This window comes from Papaver somniferum, chromosome 4 (assembly GCF_003573695.1).
Source record: "Papaver somniferum cultivar HN1 chromosome 4, ASM357369v1, whole genome shotgun sequence".
Taxonomy (NCBI): domain Eukaryota; kingdom Viridiplantae; phylum Streptophyta; class Magnoliopsida; order Ranunculales; family Papaveraceae; genus Papaver; species Papaver somniferum.
Genome location: NC_039361.1, coordinates 50,353,675 through 50,369,556, shown reverse-complemented (window position 1 = coordinate 50,369,556; position 15,882 = coordinate 50,353,675).

Sequence of the window (15,882 nt, the reverse complement as noted above, 5' to 3'; positions counted from 1 at the left end):
TTTGTGATTATTTTTTATATCTTGCCAATCGGAGAGGTTAATCTCAATCCAATCAATCTGATTGTACTCGTACGATAGGAGATGCAAGATCAGAACACACAACTTCGATAAATGTAGTATCGGTATGGATTCACAATCCCAATGAAGTCTTTAAGTCGTTAACCTGGTTTTAGAAGAAGAAAACCAAAGGTTAAAGGAGAACCGACTCTAGCACGCAAGCTAGTATCACACGTAAGATGTGGGGATTAGTTTGTAGAGTTGCTAGATGTCCCCTTATATAGTCTTTCAAATCAGGGTTTCACCTTGCTCACAAAGCAAACACTATCCACCGTTAGATGAAAACCTGATTTAGATTCAAGCTAATATATCTCAACCGTTAGATCGAAATCTTAGCTTGTTATACACAAATGAAGTTCACGCTTCTAGGTTTGTTAACCGTACCCAAACGTGTGCATTGTTGGTTCAACAATAGTCAACCAAAAGGTTAGCCATTTGAGCATTTCACACCAACCATTTTCTTCTTCACCATAACTAGTTCAAATGACTCATATGAACTAGTTAGAGAGTTGTTCAATTGCAAGGAAATCTCATGTACTACACAAGACACAATTGAAGAAAAGATGATTTGATTCACATGAGTCGGTTCATGAACTTTATATCCACGGTTTGCAAAAGCATTCCTTAGTCTTTATAAGTTTAAGTTCAGAAATCATCTTCAGATATATAACCTTTCTCAAGTTCGCAGACTAGATTCGCGGACTTAAGGTGCTGGATAGAGTTTACAAACTCCAACAGAAATTCTAGGGTTTGAGAACTTCGCCGGTTCGCGGACTTGGCTCACGCAAGCAATTTGTTATTTACAGTAGAAATTCTCGGGTTTGAGAACTTCGGCAGTTCGCGGACTGAGTTCGCGGACTTGGCTGCTAGCCATTCTTCCAGTATAGGACTTATGCACATATGTGTTTCCACAACATACTTATGTCCATTATTGGTCATGTAATCTAAACTCTCATTCGAATCATTGAAACATTATTAGAGGACGTTATATAGTTGTTACAATATTTCTCGTCAAAGAAATTTTCAAGATGACTGAAACATATCATGACTTGCGTCACTAGGTAAAGAAAAACATGGTCAAAGCGAAACGCTTACCAACACATATTTCGAGATATAGATAGGCGAGGTATACTCAGCTCGAAATACCAAATGTATATAATCTAAGTTTATGTATATAGAGTACGACTTTTGTCTCAAGAAGTAGAGATAAAATAGATAGGTTTTTGAGTGACAGATAAGTTCAAGTCTTCACATACCTTTTTGTCGAGAAGTTCCACCGGTTTCTTGAGTAGTTCTTCCATTTATATGGTGAATCGCCATGAAGTCCTTGAGCTCAACTACACTTACTATCCTAGTCCGAGACTTAGATATAATAGACTAGAAATCAAGACTTATAGTTTTGATCACTAACATTGAAAAACATGCTTGATATAGCAACGCATGCGAGTTCGACCGAGCAGTGCTCTAACAATCTCCCCCTTTGTCAATTTTAGTCACAAAACTACCAATACATATGAAATACAAAAAAGATAATAAACCTTTACTAGCTCATATTCCACATGTCTAATCTTCAACATTCCTTGAAATCTTCATCCTTCCAAGTACTCCAATGATCCCAAAGATTGTAAGTTTAGCATCACCGTTGTTGAAGATCCGTAGATATAACAATGAGAAAGTATTGGTCTCGATCATTGTTATACAATGTCATAGTATTATTACACAGTGTCAAAGTCCAATTGTATCAAAACTTCAACAATAATACTATGGTGATATGTATCACTCCCCCTTAGTCAATACTCCATCTCACATGGAAACCACTCCCTCTTACACAATGATCCGAAAAACATATGTATTTGTAGTGTGAACTACATATTAATTCTCCCCCTTTTTGTCAATAAAATTGGCAAACGTACAAGAACGGGATCATAATGAAATTTCCGTAAGAGACATTTCATGACTAAAAGAAAACAATACACATCATCTTATTTAGATGCAATCATATAGCCGAAGCTAATATCATTCATCAAGGAGTTTAAAGATACAAGATAACCCCTCTAAAATTTCACAGCCGCACACCCCTCAAGATATAACCATTAAGCACAAGTTCAAAAGAACTCTCCCCCATTTGATGTCATTCCCAAGGGAACAACAAGAGAGACCTTAATTTCGAAAAAAACAAAGGATTTTTATTGGACACCAAAACCATAAGAATGATTTTTATATCCAAAAATCAATCTAATTAATCACAAGTAAACCCATGATTAATTTAATCGGAATACGCAATCAAATTAAACACACAAGGTGATCAATTTAATTGATTATGCTTATCATAAGTAAACTTACAGAACATATGACTAACATAACCATTAGAAAATGATTAGGATAGCCGTTCATATACTTAACACAAGGAAACTTATGGAATATATGAATACTCAACTGGACTAATTAAAAGAGAACCCATAATTAATCTAATTGGAATACACAATTAAACTAATCACAAAAGTAACCAATTTAATTGTCAATTGTTTTGCTCGACATAACAAAACTTACGGAGCAATAACTAAATAACCAAATAAGATGATTAATTTAGTTCACAAATGCTCAACATAAAATACCTTACGGAACAACCAACAAAGCCAATCAAAAATTAATCAAATTAGTTGTATCGTGCTCAACATAAGACACATTACGGATCCTCACAGTAATACATAAAATATGGATCAATGAAGATCAATACTGTGGAATACACAAGAATTCATTCTATTTTCTATCACTATTTGCATAACGATATTTAATAGACATAATCCTTGAACACAAAAGATTTTAACCTATCTTCCATCAAAGAATTGACAATATAGGCTTAACTTTTGTATTTGTCAAAAGTCCATTCATTTATTTTTACCAGTACGTGAATACCGATCACAAACGATTTTACTTTTGACAAGATATGGGACAACATAGTTCACGGACGTAAACACCAATATCCCATAAAAAATTGCAATATAACAAATCATAAGGTTAAATACTGCAAACCATCATCCTCCAAATATTTTTAGAATTTAAAACCAATAAACCTAAAAAATAATACAAGAAGATGAAAAAATTAGCTATGTGTAGTCACAATCATTGCTATTCCAAGCACTAGTTATTCTTCCAACTAAGCCAAAAAGAAGACATACTAGGCAAAAATAAACCTCTATGTAGCATTTCACTTACTTAGAATATTCTTCTCATATTCCATGTATTCATCAAGATCGTCTTCGATTAAATCAATCCTAGATTCAAGATTATCCACCTTATCTTCAAGTCATTTGGAGGAAGCTTCGAGTTCACTTTTCAGAGCACGTACTTGATCTAAGACAAGATTCATGGTTAAAGAGAGCTTATCAAATTGAGAGACAGAAGGATTCTCATCAGAAGATGAGGTGTGCTTGTCATAGCACATCTCATTATCAGAAGAATCAAAACGAATCTTCTTAGAGGGAAACATGACAGTCCACACATCACTTTCTTTGCTTGAAAGACTAGGGGAGGACATGATAGAGAAGATAAATGAAACGAACACACTGAGAAAAGAGGAGGTGTTTTTTTTTAAAGAGATAAAGATGGAGGAATTCCAATAAGGACCTTTTAACCATAACAGAGATTGGTTATCCCCCAAAATTCAACAATCAACAACCGTTCATGTGCGTGAACCGTACTGGACAAGAATAATGAAAAAAAAAAACTCTTAGAGAACAAACACATTCCAAACAACCCTCTCGAAACTCATCATTCTTGCCTAAGAGGTATAGACGAAATAATCATGAATGACAGGATTATAAATCATAATTACTCCAATCCAATATAGGACTAGGATATATCTCGTGAGTAGTGGAATTATTTGTAGAACCATGTTTTTGCTTACTCTTTAGGAGAGAAGAATTATGCTCGTCATTCTTTTCCCTTCTGATCACAGTTTTGAAAAACTTGATTGTTGATTTGCGTAATTCCTGCACCGTTTTAGAAAACGCTTTTTGAGGAAGGAGAGATTTCATGTGCCGTTCGGAAGCTTTACGGAAGAGAAACTTATTTCATAAGTCTTACATAAAAATTCTTTGCATCCTGTCATATGTCGTGATGCCCCTGTATCAAGTATCCATTTACTAGAAAACTTCTCCTTCAAATCATTATTCGAAGTTTTAAGTATTTGCACAATGGTTTCCCATTGGGTATCAGTAAGAATATTAGAAAGACCCAGTCGATCTTGTGAAGATAGAAATCCTCCACCATAATTAGTGGTTGTGATTGCTACATTATCTACAACATTCATGGTGCTAATTTTTAACACAAATTTCTGATTTTAAATTGAAAAAGAATCAGTCTTTCCTGGCTCAGATGCCATGAAACGACAAGATAGAGAAGATGAATATTTTGTATTATCAAAAGCTTGCCCATACAACCGGGTTTTCCTTTCACTAAATAGGTACAAAACCAAAAAAAATTAGGCTAATAGAATAATATCTTTTCCAATTAATTTATGACTTAACCACATATACAAATATATTACGTATCTCTTAATAAATTTGGTGGGGGAGAATTGACTGATGGTGGTGGAGATGAGTAAACATACGGTGGGGGTGGTGAATTGGACAGGTTTGGATGACCACAAACAGACCCTACATTATTAGATACAGAGACTACAGCCATTCCAAGTAAAACCTGAAGCCTTCGACGACCCCAACGGTGGAAAGCACCTGAATTTCTCATTGATAACTATAATATTCTTCCTATTATAAACCAAAATGTGATCAGAGTTTTTCTTGTTTATGGTTTCTTCACTGTGAAAGGACAATAGTCCCACATCACTAGTTTCCGCATAATGAATTTAAAATATAATATGCAAGGGCCGTTCCACTCATCTCCAATTGGTTTTGAGTTGGATGCCCGCAAACTTTAACATGATATCAGAACTAGGCCCGTACACGGGGTGTAGGCCGAATTAGTGGCCACCGTGACCGAATGACTGGTCACATCTGCACCCATGACCGAATGACTGGTCACACGTATGACCTGTACATGGGGTGGACCGTGACCGAATATCACCTGCACACCCATGACCCACACGTACATAGGTCCACGTGTTAGGCCGAATGACTGGCCTTACACGTGAGGGAAGGTGTGAAAGGACAATAGTCCCACATCACTAGTTTACGCATAATGAACTTAAAATATAATATGGAAGGGCCGCTCCACTCATCGCCAATTAATTTTGAGTTGAATGCCCGCAAACTTTAACATTCACTCTTACGGAAGCTGAGAAAAAGAAGAACTAGTTTGGATTAGTATTGGAAGAGTAGTTTGAATTTATAAGTGATTTCATTATGACTTAGAGTTATGTTCATAAGTAAACATCAATCAGTCCCTAAAATTTATTAGATTGAAAAGATCACTATACGTCTACCAATTGAGTTCCAGTTTATTAGGTTGAAAAGATCAATACATCTACCTATTAAACTCTGAGTTTATTCAAATTTCTTTTTTGGTTCTGGATTGGGATTTCACATATCCATAGTGAAACAAAAGAACCAAACAAAACTCACCAAAGAGGTAATGTCGTAGAATAAGGACTTGCATTTCGGCTCTTCACTCACTCTAAAGAAAAGCCTACTGAATTTCACATTTTGCAAAAATCAATATGCTTAAGCCAATAATCGATGAATTTGGGTTTCCAGAGCCATTATTTGATGAGTAAAAAGAGATAAAGAATCAATGTACAATGTACTAGTATGTAATACTAGAGATTTATTCCTCAAACTGAGAAACACTTCTTATACCAATGAAACTCTCTAAATTGTCGAAACCTATACACGTCCGTTTCATCCTTATACATACCGGAAAATGGGTCATTTGTCCAAATATTTTTAAAACATTAATGGATGAGTAAAAATTAGTATGGGTGAAATGGACACTAAAAAAATAACAAGGATGAAACTGGATTCATCCTGGCTTAAACTTAAAAAATAGTGAGGATGAAACTGGATGCATCCTGATGTAAATAAAAAATAAGAAAAACTATTTGAAAATGGGTAGGATGAAACTGTTTACATCCTGGCTATTTTTACATTTTTGTCCATTTAAACAGTATCAAATGTCTTTTTCACCCAGGAATTATTGATTTTGATCTTTTTAACCAATTTTGTGTATGCGCATACTCACCAAAAAAGTGCTAAGGAAACCCAAATGCATCTATTATATTGGTTCTACAAGATGGGTAATACAATACGGTCCGCGAGTTATAACTCCAAAGGTGTCACTATCCATATACAAAAACTCCAACAAAACAAATTGTTAACAAAAAACCCATTTAATATAAACTGTCTATATTACCCTTCTAGTTTAAATCACCCCAACAAAAACAAAAATCAACCCCACTTTAATTCTTATTATATTGTCACCCCCAACAAGAAATAAACAACCACCAATAAGCACCGCCGCCACCGATAACCACCGCCACCACTTCCGACCACCTCCGACCACCGCCACCGCCACCGCCACCGCCACCACTTCCGACCACCTCCGACCACCTCCGACCACCGCCACCACTTCCGACCACCTCCACCGCCACCGCCAACGCCACCTTCCGCACCGCCGCCACTGACCACCTCCGCCGCCGACCACCACCTCCGCCGCCGCCACTGACAACACCGCCGCCGCCGACCACCACCGCTCCGCCGCCGCCACCACCGTCGCCCGCCGCCGCCACCACTGACCACCGCCGCCACCACCGACCACCGCCGCCACCACCGACCCCACCGCCGCCACCGACCACCACCGCCGCCACCGACCACCGCTCCGCCGCCGCCGCCGCCGCCGCCACCGATACTGCGCAATTGCACCACCATTGCCAGCCACCCTACCATCCAGCACCACCATTGTCGACCACCACCGCCACCACCTCCGACCACCACCACCACCACCACCGATACTACGTAATTGCACCACCAATACCAGCCACCCTACCATCCAGCACCACCACTGTCGACCACCGCCGACCAAAACCAGCACCACGACCGCCCACCACCACCACCTCCCAAAAATACGATGAAACCGATTTTGGTTTCATCATAAATACGATGAAACCGATTTTGGTTTCATCATAAATACGATGAAAACCAATTTTGGTTTCATCTTGGTTTCGTGAGAAATCACCTGCAAGAAATTTTTTAAGAGGTATTATACATCTTCATGGATAGAAATACATTGTTGAAATACGATGAAACCGATTTTGGTTTCATCATAAATAAGATGAAACCATAATTGGTTTCTGCGCTTCAACAGCAATACCACCGCCGCCGCCGCCCACCGCCACCGCCGCCCACCACCACCGCGCTACCATCGTTAATGCTAACCACCACCGCCACCGAAGACCACCATCGTTGCCGAGCAACACCACCAACCAGCCGCCGCCACAAAAAATGAATTTCAGTTGAAACCAAACAGAAAAATGATGAAACCAAAATTGGTTTCACCAAAAATAGATGAAACCATAATTGGTTTCGTGCAAATTTCTATTCAACTGCAAGAAAATTACAAGAAGTATTATACATTGCTGATGTGCCAAAAACGTAGATGCTGCCTACGTATTTTGCTAAATGCTAGTACAAGAAACATTAGAATAGAAGAACAACAAAACACATGGAAATTTAAAAAGTCTATGCAAGATCACAACATTTTATGTTAAACTGTAGTGCGGTAGAACTGCATCATCGTTTAGTAAACTCAGTTTAATATTGTGATACAACTCACGGAATTTTGGTAAGATAAAAAAATATATTCAAAGATGATAAAGACATGCACAAGAATGAAAATAAAAAAAATGAAGAAGTGGAGAAGCTATAAGGAACAAGGATGAGGTTACAAATTACCTGTATCTGAAGCTATGTAAAGAGAAGCCATAACAATATCCTACTTATCTCCTGATATAAACTGATGCATAAGGGCTCCAGATTGGATGCTTTCATTTCACGGGGATCAAGCTTAATCAAGCCAGGAGTGTCATTAATGGGTCCTGGTGCAATCCCATTGACTCTTATATCATAATCAGTGCCCTACTCCAAGGCCAATGACCTTGTCATTGGCATCAATAGCTTCCTATTCAGAGAAAAAAAAATGAAATTTCATCACCTGAATCATTTCTATGAAGGTGAAAAGGTAGCTTTTGGTAATGAGAGTTGATGTTAGGCAAAAACATTAGATGCAATTGAAGTTTACTAAAAGGAACTACTACATTGTTGCCAACCTTAGCTGCGGAAACATGAATTTGATACCAAGTTCCCGAAGTTAATTGAATGAACTCAGTGGATGGCTTCTCGTTTGTAGGAAATGAATTGACAAACAAATAAAATTTTATGCCTCTAAGGGAAACAAGAGGCAATTAAACAAGCAAACAGGAGGAATTAACATTCACAAAAACTGATAAAAGTTAAAACAACTCGAATCAGTAAAATAATTTTATAAGTTAACAATCACGTACCTCTGCTATTTGGATTAGCTCTATAATCTAGTAAAAGAACAACACAAATTTTGCTTCCTTTAGCAGCCGCTATATGATGGTGATAAACAAAAAATACATAAAGTTAACAAGTCAATATCTTTTATAAGAAACACAACAAAAAGTACTAATTAAAAGAGAAGCAATGTACAACTGAAATATATACTTCCTCACCCTGTTCATTCTTAGATCCTTTAAATAATTTGTCCTCCTCATTGATCAAATCTTGCAGCAAACAAACATATTCATAAATTCCTCATTGATCAAATCCTACAATAAACAAAAATACTCATAAATAACTCCAAAGTTAATATTATAGTGTTCAAAGAATAACCAACAAGATTGGTTTCATTGACCAATACTCAACCAAATAAGAAAATACAAAGTCGTCGTCGCTGAGATAATGATACCTATTGCATTCTCATGGATACACACTAATTAAGAGAAAACTTTTTTGTAGAAGCAACAGAAGGAAAGATGGTACAAAATACTTGCTTTGCTGCCCATAAAGTGGCAAGTATACTTGAGCCAAACATCATTTCTGCTATGTTTATTGGTTCGAAAAATTCTTTGATAGGAAGTGATTTTACTGATTAAACATATACATATGAAATTAGTGGGACCTCACCAAACAAAATCAACAGGAGCCATATATAAATATGATACCATGGGAACTACTGAAGATACAAACTAATAGAGTTCAAAGATAGCATGCATCTCTAACAATTTCTGGTGTCCTGTGCCAACAATCATACTAGTGATTTAGGAAAAATAAGGAATTATAGAGCATTCCTCATCGGTGCCCAACAAGTACAAAACAGAATACGACATTTTCTTTATATTTTAAGCTTAACAAGTGGTTGTACAAGCATCCCCTAATCAACACTTTAAAACCAGAATCCAGTTCTACGGTGGAGCAGTAACATAAAAATTACTATATAATTCAAATCTCTCTAAAAAATAAGTGTTAACTAACATAATAAAACTTACCACAACCCCACTTTAATTCTTAGTGACATCTTTCTGGAATACAAAAGAGTAAAGAATAAGATTACAACAGACAGAAGCCAACTAAAAAGTATCCTTAAACTAGCAATGGAAAGCACCAGTCTAATAAAACTTACCCAGTGCACTTGGAGCAGATGGCATTGCGAGAGAGGGACAATTTCTTTGATGTTCCACTGTAAAGATCCTCCAGCGACACCTTAAGAGAATGCATAACATCTTCTCCCCTCCTCTGCCTCCTTCCTCTGTTGCTGCCACCACCTAACGGTAAACAAATTCCAAACATCATGAATACCTTTCACTTTCATAAATAAATTTAGTAAAAACATTAACCAATTAGAAAATGATATCTCCACCTACCTCCAAATGGGCTTCCTCCTCCAAAGAAAGATGATAAGATGTCAAAGGGGTCGTGGCCACCACCACCTCCTCCCATTCCTTCCTTGAGCGCATCCTCACCATACTGATCATAAATTTCACGTTTCTCTGGATCACTCAAAACCTCATAAGCCTGGGCCAACTCCTTGAACTGCATTGAGAGAAATATTACAATGCTCAATAAACACCCCTTTTTGACTGCCCCAGAGAGCAAATTAAAACATACACAAATCAACAAACCAACCAGGAAAAACCCGGCATCCTAAATCATACAAGCATCTACTAGCTATCTCAAAATTCAGTTGCCCAGCCCAAATAATAGTCTGAAATGAAGGGCATAGACACGACCAACAGAATCGAGTAAACAAAACATACACAGGGTCTGACCTTTGCAACCTCTATACGTTCGAAATGGAAAACCAAGAGAAATTCTTAATTATATCTACAGTAATTAACAAAGTTACTAATTCCCTACTAGATCAGGAATAATCTAATAGAAAAAACACAATACCTTTTCTGGATCTCCACCCTTATCAGGATGATTCTTAATGGCAGCCTTTCTGTAAGCCTTCTTCAAATCTTCCAAACATCTTTAATCTAAATAATCAGCATCGACAACAAAAAGAAGAACCCATCAACAAAAATGAAAAAAAAAATTTAAAAAAATTATATAATTCAACAGATCTTGAAATTTTTCGCAAAATCAACAGATCCTTGAAAATTAAAAACATACCAAGAATTTCAAACACGCTGAATGTTCAGAATAATCGATCGATTTTATGATTGTGGGTGAAACCCTAATTCTTCTTCAGAAAGGAAGCCCTAGAATTTCACACGAAGGAGGGTGTTTCTCTCAATCTATTCTATTAAATAGATTTTTCATCAGACCCAGAAGAAGAAGAAGCTCTGGTGATGATTCGATGACGTCGTATGTTGTAATTTTGCCGGTTTAATTTCTGTAAATAAAAAACAGAGAATTTCAAATAGAGGAACTGTAAGAAAAAGAAATTGAAATAAGTAACAAATTTTTTTTCCAGAAAGTGGATTAAGAGAGACGAAGGATTAACGAACCAGGGATTTGTGTTTAGTTGTAATTGGAAATTCCGGGAGTCGGAGCTTCGGAATTGGAGATGAAGAGATGATTTTGCAGGATTCCATGGGGTTTTGAAAAGCTGGGAGAAAATTTCTAAAGAGTAAAATGAAACCCGATTGGAGATATTTGTGGGGATACAAAACAATACACCTCAGCAGGCTCGTTGTTCGTCTTTTCTGGGCGTAAGAAAGAAGACGGTGGTGGTGGGAGAAGGAGACGGAAGAAAAAAGAAAAAAGAAATCAGAGAAGAAGAAGAAGAAGAAAAGGTCAAGGACATGTTTGTCTTTTTTTTTAAAGTAACAAAAATTAAATTTACACATTATTATTTGGTTTGGAGTTTTTGTCCCAGTTTTATTTGAAACGGTTTTTATTTGGTAGAAATAATATGACCGGTTTTTTCTTATCACTGGTTTGTTCACCTAGGGGTTTTGTCACTAGTTTTGAATACAATAAGATTTTATTCAAGAGTGAGCGAAGATAGGTAATGCAGTGACCAACCAAATAACAAAAGGTGGATTGATGCGTATACTCATCTGTTCTACAATATTAGCAATGACACTCTATAAGAAAAACCTACATACGATAAGCTGATTCAGCAGATCCAATTATTCAAACTTCGTAACCGGTATACGCTTCTTCCGGGTACGATTCTTCTTGTCCGCCCCCAACATAAGTACCCGAGTGAAGTGAAACTAAGCTCTCCACGTAAGTTTCAGTATGAAACATTGATGATAGACTATCACTACTTACTTTACTTGACCATCCACGGTTTCCGACATCTATCTCCCGAACGCAAAATCTTTCTTGTTTTTGGTCATAAAAAACTAAAGTTGTACACGGACAAAACTCCCCTTTAAACTCAATCTCTAATAAGATCACCCCATTTTCCATGAATTCGAATTCATTGTATAAACCTCGACTTTAGAAACCATGATTCTATCATAGGAAGAACTCAGTATCTGTAACAATACGTGCTTTTTCTTGGGTTTAACCAAACCCAATAACCAAATTCTACATTCAGATATGCTTAAAATTTTAATACTCAAGTTTTCTTTAACATTCTTAGGTTGCCCTGATTAGAGCATGCTTGCCACGTTGAAGGAGAGACCGGGGTAGCCTTAGTATTTTCTTCACTAGAGATAAAAACAAGAAATGAAGAGGAAATTGGGGGGGTTTTTCTTTTCTGATCTTCCTTTACTCTGCTGAACTGAAAACTGGGAGTGAAATTTTGGAGAGAGATTTTATCTTCCTTCACTGATCTCATTCTCGTCACTCTCTTTCAGATTTTTTTTTTAGAATCTAGATTCATGCAATAACAGAACTAAGCTAGGGTTTGGAGAGAGATCTGATTTCCCGAAAAGTGGAAGGGTTCTTGTTGCCCGAAGAATTCCTAATTTCCGTTTTTTTCAGTTTGAAAGAAATTTGATTTGAGGCAAGTGCTTCTCTCTCAATTGATTGAAATGGTTCTTATCGATTGTCTAGATGCATGTCCGAATAGGTACCTTGCGATGATTTATTTATTGAATTGAAGTTGTGTTGTGAACCAAGGAGATTTGGGTTTTATACAAATTTTGGGTTTTTATAAATTTGATGAGTAAACCTAAATTTAGGTGATAATAAGGGATGGAGTATCTGTATTTTATTCAATTTTTAGTGTTATCAAGGTAAATCATATAAATTAATGAATTAGAGTTCTTACGAAATTCGGGCTCTTCCCGTATCCGTTCTTAATACCAAATTCATGATTATTGCTTGACTGGGTTTGCGTGGATTTGCCTAAATCTCAGTTTTGTAGTAGTATTTTAGTTGAACCTCTTATTGGTATGAAAACATAGCTTAACTAAATTTTGATTGTGATAATGATATTCCGGTCAAGTGATAAAAAGATGGGTTTAACTCTCTTAAATTCTGATTCTAGATTGTATTTGATTATGCCAACTGCAAGTGGAAGTGGAATTTGATTCGAGCCTTGCCCTGTTAAGTTATCAGGGAAACTTATGTGTTAAGTCCTCTTGATGTTATCTCACCATGTGTAGATAAATGTATATCTCTATACATGTAGGCTGTGAATGATGTCTTGAATGCTTAAGAAGTAACGTAGCATTCGAGAACTGCCTTGTGTGCTTATCCCTTTCACCATCCGTTTGGTTTTAGAAAGTGGAATGATCATTGACTCTCTTTGAATTACTTCCTATTACTAGTTAAATTTCATTTTAATGGAAACATTCGTATATTGTGCTTTGAATATTGGATATCTGCCGATTCCTCTATGCATTTTCTTTTACTATGGAAGTTTGCACGGATTGATCTTGAGTACTGACCTGATCATTTCTATAGAATTATCTTGCGAACGGGTGATAGGTGGAACCATAGAAATTGCCTCACTCATAAGCTAGTACCTTAAATTTTTGTTCCATTTTAGTTGTAGTGTTTTTATGCCATATGATTCAATTGGATTTTACTGGGTGCTAATGCATTAAGGTGTAGTACTGGTGGCGGAGTGGCAATGATTCTTCCCCTCCCATTATGGTTTTGGTTGACAATATTTGGTATTTACATCTACAATGAAAGATGGCGTGTTGTGGGTTTAAATTAAAACCGTCACTTCCCTTGTGAGTATGCTGTGGCTTGGATTTTGTTGCTAGCTATGTTTGGTTTCAACACAAACTTCAACAAATGGGTACGTGCAAGTTCTTTAATTTTATCAAGCCATACTCCTTTGTTTATGTAGTTGATTTTTAAGAAGTGGGTACAAGAGTTCAAACAGAGATTAGCTTAGCTCTGTTCACATGAGATACCTTATTCCTTTTGATCCCCACTGGCCAAATGACGTGCTTGCTCATCCAATTTACTTAATTTATGGAGTGGTAGTTGGTGGTAATAACTTGTTTGGTAGAATCCTTAAAGAATTTATAAAATGACTGCTCAAACATCATTCTAAAGGCTAGTTTCGGTGCGTACTGGTGGGGTTTTAACTAATATTTCCTTCTCGAGGAATGTTTGCTGTAGTGTGTTCTATAACCTGTCAAAAAGGCATGTCGTTCGGATTTTTAGTTTGGAAGTTTCAACTTAAAATGTACGGATAGTCGCGACTGATTTCCAGAAGAACATCATGTCATAGAGTTTTGTTGGTTGGTTTTGGAGTAGCTGGACACTGAATTAGTCCTAGGAGTCTACTAAGGAGTTGTAGAGGGATATCTCTAGTTTCCAACTAGGTATTATTTGCTTATTTTTATTGAATAATGAAGCCTGTAGAGAATTTCTAATATGCGTCGTCAAAGCTAAAAATCCTGAAATGGCAGGTTCTGTCATCGTTTCTTTGTGACTATTTAAGCGACTATTTGGCTACTTGTTTTGTCTATAGTTGGTATGCATGGTGTGGTCATTTTCTTTGCCGTGATTTGTTTGGGCTTATGCTAGATCGACCGTTGATGCGGATGCTATTTGCATTTTAGTTAAATGACCATCTGAATTGGACCAACCATACAACTTGCGGATACGACAGTGAGCTTATGATTAATTAAGTTTTCACTTCTAAAGAGTAGTCAGGCAAAACTCATTACCAGAGGTTTTAAATAATATAATGATTGGGATCTACTTCTTACACGTTGTATATTTAAATACTGGCTACACATCGACTTTAATCTTGGTGTCATTCAACTTCGTATATGGGTGTGAATGTTTCACTTGTTCCTGCAGTACCTGTAGGTGATGTAGTTATTTACAAATGGATGAGACTAAGGTAGTGGTTGCAGTAATGATATTATAAAGGGACAAATTATAGATCATTTTGGCTTATATCTTAGCTTGTATGCGAACCGTTGCATATGAATCTCTTGCTTGCCATTTTCTTGATTCAGTATTTTATATGTATTTTCCTTGGATGCAAAAAAATATATTTCTTCTGTTATTGGAAATTTAGGTACAACTATGATTTTGGTTCAATGAAATCAGTGCCTCACCTTGTGTTTTCATAACCATTTTATTCGGATGTTTTCTAAGTTGCGTAATGTTAGAAAATATGGATGTGGAATGATTGGTATTCACTCTTAACAGGGTATATGTGTATGTGCTTATTTATCAATTCCTTTAAATTTTATTGATGTTGTTTTTCTTGAAATTGGCAAGCCTAAGTGGCAACTCTTGTCAGGCCCACTGGGGCACCCTACTTATGGTGGCTACCCGGAAGACTATTAGCACTGGCCGATGTCGGCTGGTATTCGGAACTACCCTGACATTGGCACTGGCCATTACTCACTCGTCTGATACATTGTGTGATGTCAGGCCCACTGGGGAACCCCATCACCTCGGTGGCTACCCGAAAGACCATTGGTACTGGCTGATGGTGGCTGGTATCCAGAACTACCCTGACAATTCGGACATTTACATGACCCATAAACAAGGTTTCTGTTCAGGAGAATCTCAGTCTCTGAATCTTGGGATAGCTCTGAATCTTGGGATAGCTTGGAGATGATTGTAATCTCAGTCTCTGAATCTTGGGATAGCTCTGAATCTTGGGATAGCTTGGAGATGATTGTCACCTGCACAAGGTGATTCATATAATTTGGATAAACTGATGAACATTTGCTTGGTAAAATCGAATTGGTCCGAAAAATTTGAAAGTCCAGTTTATCGAATGGCGTATCAGAGAGTCAGATCTTTCCAGGTGGGTCGTAGCCCAACGCGTATTGGAAGCAAAAATTCTGTGATCCGTCACAGTATCTTTACCAACTTGTAGTTATTACTCACATGGCGTATCCAAAACCAATTTATTACCGGGTAATCACCCCAATCGGACTCAGCCGACGTTTCTGAT